Below are 7655 nucleotides of genomic sequence, written 5' to 3'. Positions count from 1 at the left end.
TAAAAAGTCTCAAAACTGTTTTATTGTCTAGTTAAAGTTTTTTGGAAAGATGTTTCATCAACTAAACAACTGGCTGCAATACAATCCTGTACCTTGTTACCCTGACTGAAGGTCTGTGATATTTGAAAGCTGTGAGTGGGGGCAAGATTTTCAATAAATAATTATTTAAATTTTGATCTGTTCCTTGCACAAAGCTATCTAGACTTGGAATGTAACTGCCAAGTCACATGGACTACATTCATGGTATTTATATGCCGTCTTCGGAGCAGGCGTTGTCACTATGTACATCACTGTGACATTAACATGATCCTTTTTCATGTTTTCTATGGAAGGTCATAAGGGTGTGGAACAACATGAGGTTGAGTAAATAATGACAACTCTTTCATTTTTAGGTAAACTGTTCCCTGTGCGTGTGATTTTTTTTCACACTTAAAAGATGAGGAGTGTAAACAAGACTTGACTTGATTTGCATGGCCCTCAGTAATTTGTCTTTTATCACCAAGAAACAGTTGCTTTGGCTCGAATATATTTATTAAGCTTTTACTTTTTGCCTTTGGCAAAAGATGACTCAGTGATTGTCAGATTCCATGCTTATATGTAATTAGGATGTGATTCACAATTGCCCAACTGATCACAGAAGAGATTTAAAAGGAAAAACTCTTAATTTGTAACCAGGAAAAAAAAATGAAAAGAAAATTATAGTAACCTATAGTAACGAAGGAATGAGGATGAACACTTGAGTAAAACTGAATGACAGAAAGTAAATACTTGTCACAATATCACAAAGCCTGTTTGAGCAAACTTTCCTGAACTGCTATCCTCTCGGCATTCAAGCACACTGCCAAGAAACAGCAAGGAACTAGTTTAGCAGTATGTCGGTTCAGCCCACAGAGAGTAAACATCAGCGCAAAGCAGCACTTGTGCACTTCACTCTCAAGGAAAGTTCATTAAACAAATATTTGAAACAAATATTTTTTGAGTTATCTTGATATTTTCTGGCTAAATGCGAAGGAGGAAGTATGTTGTTCAAGGAACTTGTGAGTAGGGGAGCTTTTTTGAAACTTTTGTATACAGACATGTAAAATAAATTTGGTAACACTTCACTTGAAGCCTTTATGTATAATGTATAATAAAGGGTTATTAAACGCATAATGTGCATTGTAATACATTATATTTTGTCGTAAATTACATAAATAATGAATAATTTAAAATGCATAGTGTAACTATGAATTTATAAGTGTTATATTGTACTAACTCTTATTGGTAATAATTATTGAGATTATGTAATGCGGTGCATTACAAGCCATAATTAATGCTTTAACACTACTTCTATAATGCATTATACAAAAAGGCTTTAAAGTAAAATGTTAACATAAATGCTTCTTAATGGATTAACAGTGCCATGGAAACTTTGTGGCAGGAAAAAGTACGCAAATTGTTTGAAAATATATGGATTTTTGCATTGATTTCTTATCAAATGTGGTCCGATCTTCATCTAAGTCAGTTACAGACAAATAAAATCTGACTTAAACAATAACATGCTCACAAAAGAGTTATTGTTGCATGCAAGCAAAACCCCTTCTCATCTGTAAAGTAGGAGCATCATGGTTTAATGCTGCTTTGCTGCTGCTTCAGGGCCTGGAATCTTCACATTCAGTGAATTCAAATGTGCATCAAGATATTCATGACTTCAAGCTTAAGAGAGGCTTTGTGGTGCATTAAAACAATGACCCAAAGCACACAAGGAAATCAAATAAATTATGGCTGAAAAAGTCCCAACCTTAAGTCAAATGAGATGCATAACCTAAAGAGGGCTTGCATAATGGTGAAGTCTTGATCAACTGAAAGTTTACCTGAAAGGATCTACAGGTCTACATGCAAGGGGTTCACTTTCCTTTTCCAAATGATTGATCAACATATGCAGCAAAGATGTGAAAAGTATTTTTGTGCTATTAGTTTGTCTACAATTGAGAGTTAAATTAAGATCAGACCGGATTTTTAGGAGTAACCGATGCAGAAATCCTGATGTTTTCAAGGCGTTCACAAACTTACAGTCTATTATGTACATTATGTATGCATTAGGTGAGTCATGTTCAGTGCTGGCTGCCAATATTCCTCCTTTGTGATGAAGTTTAACGATCATAACAAACCTGTTACAAAAAACAAAACAAAGGGCACACTGGGACATCAAAAGCCGGATTCACCAAGAAGCTAAGGCGTTCCTTAAGATAAATTCCTAGCTGTTTGTGGGATAATTCATAAGTACTGTACATTTCTACTGTAAATTTCTAATAAGTTCTCAAAGATTTTCTTATAAGAAGAAAATTACAGGCCTCAAGAATACCACAATACCACAATCACGCTTTGTCACTTGTAAAACAGTGACCCACTAACAAGTCATTAGCATTACATTTTATTCTGTAACATGTCTTTACAAAACAAAAATGACACTCTCTACTGTTAGAATTCACCACAGAATATGTTGCACAAACCAGATTTACGAGACAGCATTATTCTGCCAAAGTTTCGGTTTTCCATTTTGTGTAGATTAAAATTGAAAGACAAACACCTGTGTACATCTAATTGTTTTGATAGTATTTCATTTTTTTTTTTTTTAGATTTGGTGCTACTGTAGAACTGTAGCAAACTGCTCTCTTATTCAGTTTTGTATTATGTTAGATTTTGAGCTTGGGTTAAGCCGTTTTGATGTACAGGTCTGCAGAGCTTTGGCTCTGGTTGCGTCTGAGTGAGAAAATAATTCATGCAGTTTAAAAGATGTAGTTGTTGAATGCATTTTGTGCATTTGTCATAAATTATCTTTTTGAAAAAAAAAAAGAGTAAAAAATAACAGTACATGCCTATTTTTAAAAGAGTCTGTATCAGGATGGAGATGTTTGAATAACCCAATAATGTAATAAGCCAGTTAATTTATAAAATATCCTACCTTTAGGGAATTAAGACAAGATAGAGGTTAACCTACAATTATTATTATTATTATTATTATTATTATTATTATTATTATTTAAGATTATTTTCAAGAATGTGGATTCTTCTTAAGGTTGGTCCTAGTACATGCAGGGATTTTGTAAAATATAAGTACAATGTAAAAACACGTATGTAGGCTACACAATACATGCATTGCATCAAGTGATTAATTTCAATGGAAGCACATAGTTAAGGCCACATAATATAAAGTGGGACCTAAACTTATTATGGGGAGACAGAGGCTGTCAAAAAAAGCAATTTGCGTGGTAGCGTTATTTTTGAAAGTCCATTTTTATATAAACATCTGCTTTAGAGACTGGACTGCAGAACAAAACTGTTAAACGTGTCCACCGTTATTGTCAAATGTCAAATGATTATACAACACAAAATTGATTAATTAATCAACTGTACATGTGCAGATATGTCTAATATGTTTAGCTAAAAGAAACCATACCTTTCGGTAAACTAAATGCCTTCATACAGGTTGTAGACTCTTCTCTGAACGTCGTTACACGACCAAATTTTAGTTTAGAAGACAAATTAATGTCTAATTTCAGAGTTTTTAGAATTAGTTGTCTGAAACCAGAGAAAACATAACATTATATACGTGTGTCGGACATTTAACCTTATTGAGACGCGCTCTTATTAAGACTCTTCAGCTCAGGTCTGTCCTATTGTATAAATACTCCAGACTACAAAGTTTAGCTCAATCAGACGAACAAGCATACAGTATCTTACCCTCATGCGGCTGTGCTGGGTTTATAGCGTGTCTTTGGCTCTCTCTCCGAGCGCGTTTCATTTATCAGCGCCGGGAAAAAATGTGTCGTCGACGAGGGCAGGACATAAGCCTACATGACAAACAGACTGTTTCAATACCATCCATTCCTGAAATACATTCAGACCAGTGTTAGTGTGTAGCCTATAACTATTTAATATAGGCTTATGTAAGTATATAGGCTAAGTGTAGACTATGCATGTTTAATAATGCAACAGAAAGGACTGTAATTCCTGTTGTTTTAACATCTGTAGCCTTAACATCTGTAGCCTAACTCGTTTTTTTTTTTTTTTTGCGCTGTTTATCAAACATTGATAGGTACAGTTTTCGTACATTTATCTGTTTTTTTTGTTTGTTTTTTTATATACAATTAGCTTATTCTAAAGTATGCGCCTAAAATTATTTTATACTAAACATTTTGTGCATTTTGTTAATCAGTTAACTTGTTCAAAACCCCTTTCCCCAACCCCACCCTATTACGTTTTAAGTTTTTAATTCACAAGATGTAAGAATTTGAAACATTTGAGAGCCAATGTTTCAGCTACAAATGAAACTTCTACACTTTTCACCCAGGCTGCGGGTGAAATACTAAGTGCTAAATAAAAAAATAACAATAAAAAGCTTTTTGTTACGGTAACAAACAATGATGCCTACTTGAGCATACGAGTCAATTAGGCTGATCGGACTTCAGGCAGACCGTTTTTTTTTTTTTTTTTTTTTTATCGATTTTTTTCTGAAATCAGCTCAGGCAGACTGTGCACAGTATTTCCAAGTGATCAAGTGATTTGAAACGGATTTTAAAATACAATACAAAAAAAAGAAGAAGAAAAAAAAACGATTTCATATGATCATTCGATATTTATTTATTTATTTATTTATTTGATAACATATGAATGTGCAAAAAATCAGATTTTTGTTGACAGTCTGAACAAAGCCCTAGGCCTGGCTGCATAAATACTAGCTGCTCTAAGATGACGCATTGCACTCAACCGTGTGCATGAATTATATAAGGATATTTTGTCATTCATACACGGAGTCTGATAGCCACTCCCCCTCTGCTATGTAATTAAAGCTGCCATAGTTGAGTGCATGAAGTGTCCAACATTCTACACTTTGATTTTCAGTTAATTGAGTGCATCATCCAGGTATTTAAAGTGCACTTTTTATTTTTGGAATTTTCAGTGCGAACATACTCACACTATTTATTATGGAGTTAAAACAGGGCCACATATACTTACCAAAGAATTGAAGTTTTGCAAACGAAAATTAAAGTACTGAGAAAAACAAAAATAAAGAATTGGAAAAGAAAATAAAGAATTGCAAATATATAAATGAAACAGCACAAAAGCAACGATTTTGCAATACATATTTTCCATGGCCATATCTACTTATTTATTTGCGACGCTACTTTTATTTTGTGTTTCAGATATCGTTTTTCCCTTTGTGCTTCACGTTTCTGCAACTCTCACATTCTGGCACTGTTTTGACATGGGGGTGGAGTCAACGGATGGGGGTGTGTACAACAGGCCTGGGCACGCCTCCCTGGAAGTGACATCATTGGCCCGAGACGCAGCTACTGATCCAGGTACTGTCATGAGCAGAGGCATGTGGGTGAATTGTTTCCTTTTATTCACTAGCATTAAAACATGCATGTTTTCATTTTATTAATACCATACGATTCGGTTGCTGTCGTATGCCTCTAGTTTGAGCTACGTTATTTCTCTATCGTCTATTTTTATTGTTGAAATCTATTTTATACATGATCATTTTCGTTTCTATAACGTGTGAATATATCCTCTATCGTATTCTACAACCAAAACAATCAGAGCGCCTTGTTATCACTAGTTTTATTTTGATTTCCCTAGTCCGCTAGTAGCTTATAGCCCATTAGCATCACCAGCGTGGTTGTCGCTAAACCCGCGTGCATCGCTAATACTCTATTCACACACATTACCATTGCTTTACTCACTGTTACTTGCTTTAATGGCGGATGTTTGTCTACCTTTGAGTGCAGGTGACGACACGTTCGAGCAGATTCGGGTCCTGGAGCAGAGGCAGGCCCAGCTGAGAGAGCGGAGAGCCGCGCTGGAAACCTCCCGGGCTGACGCTCACAAGTCCAGGGTAAGTATGCAGTGTGCTACTAACAGTCCCACCACCTCCACACCGTGTGTTTCTCTGCACAGGCCCGGTGCACCCAGGACGAGATCTGCCCAGATGTCCTTCACTCCGGCGCCGGGACACCCCGGACCCTGGGTGCATCCGGGCAATGACTTCTCCCCCTCCGGTCTTCGAGATCTCCACACGGAACCGCTTCTCTCCCCTCCGCGAGACGGAACGGAACGCGACGCTGTGATCGTCAGAGACTCCATCGTCCGACACGTCCGTGATACGTTAGCCGAAGGTAAAGTGCACACTCACTGTTTCCCTGGTGCTTGTATTCTCAATGTTTCTGCGCAGATACCCGCGATCCTGAAGGCCGACGAGAGCCCCAGAGCGGTCGTGCTTCACGCCGGGGTTAACGACACCATGCAGCGGCAGATGGAGACGCTGAAGAGGGACTTCAGGAGACTGATCGAGACGATCTCGGTGACGATCATCGTGTCAGGACCACTGCCCACATATCGACGAGGACACGAAAGGTTCGGTAGACTTTTTGCTCTAAATGAATGGTTATTGTCATGGTGTAAAGAACAGAAACTGCTCTTTGTTAATAATTGGAATCTTTTCTGGGAGCGTCCTAGGCTTTTTCGCGCTGATGGCCTGCACCCCAGCAGAGTCGGAGCGGATCTCCTCTCAGACAACATCTCCAGGACTGGATGGCTATGATGGCTTTTGTTCTACCCGCTTAAATGTTTGAAGTACTTGCGCTGTCCAATCTATTAAGACTGTGTCTGTTCCCCGAATAACGAGGTCAAAATATAAATTTAATGTAGGATCTAGAAAAAATCTTATCGTGATTAAACCAGAAAAACGTAAAATAAATGAACAAAAATTTTTTTTAAAGTTTTGCCTCATAAACATTAGATCACTCACACCCAAAGCAGTTATTGTAAATGAAATGATCACAGATAATAGTTTTGATGTACTCTGCTTGACTGAAACCTGGCTAAAACCAAATTATTATATTGGTCTAAATGAGTCTACTCCATCAAAACTACTGTTATAAACATGAGCCCCGTCAGACTGGTTGTGGGGGAGGTGTTTGCAACAATATATAGTGATATTCTCAATGTTACCCAGAAAACAGGATACAGGTTTAAATCATTTGAAATACTTCTGCTTAATGTTACACTGTCAGATATGCAAAAGAAATCTATTTTATCAATTTCTCTGGCTACTGTGTATAGACCATCAGGGCCATATACAGAATTACTAAAAGAATTTGGAGATTTCCTCTCAGGCCTGTTGGTTACCGCTGATAAAGCGCTAATTTTCGGGGATTTTAACATTCATGTTGATAATACAAATGATGCATTAGGACTTGCGTTTACTGACTTATTAAACTGTTTTGGAGTAAAGCAAAATGTCACCGGGCCCACTCATCGTTTTAATCATATGCTAGATTTAATTATATCGCATGGAATCGATCTTACTGACATAGATATCGTACCTCAAAGTGATGATGTTACTGACCATTTTCCTTGTATCGTGCATTCTGCGTATTGATGATAATAACTATATAGCTTCGCGTTATCGTCCAGGCAGAACAATTGTTCCAGCCACCAAAGACAGATTCACAAATAACCCGCCTGATTTATCTTAACTGCTCTGTGTACCCATAAATACACATGAACTAGACAAAATGACTGGCAACATGGGCACTATCTTCTCTAATACATTAGAAGCTGTTGCCCCCATCAAATTGAAAAAGGTTAGAGAAAAATGTACTGTGCCA

The 7655-nt window shown here is 37.0% G+C and overlaps 1 protein-coding gene across 1 annotated transcript in view; it reads right to left on the bottom strand.

The window, feature by feature from the left end:
- Positions 1 to 3844, bottom strand: part of LOC109045550 (5-hydroxytryptamine receptor 2A-like) — a 13897-nt gene extending 10053 nt beyond the window's left edge. The window contains exon 1 of the mRNA XM_042747960.1: positions 3724 to 3844. The gene's annotated coding sequence lies outside the window, so the exon portion shown is untranslated. The remainder of the gene's footprint in view (positions 1 to 3723) is intronic.
- Positions 3845 to 7655: the final 3811 nt, after the last annotated feature.

The sequence above is a fragment of the Cyprinus carpio genome, chromosome B21, assembly GCF_018340385.1.
Source record: "Cyprinus carpio isolate SPL01 chromosome B21, ASM1834038v1, whole genome shotgun sequence".
Classification (NCBI taxonomy): Eukaryota; Metazoa; Chordata; class Actinopteri; order Cypriniformes; family Cyprinidae; genus Cyprinus; species Cyprinus carpio.
Note: the sequence above shows the minus strand (reverse complement) of the source record. Positions and strands in the feature narration are given on the sequence as shown.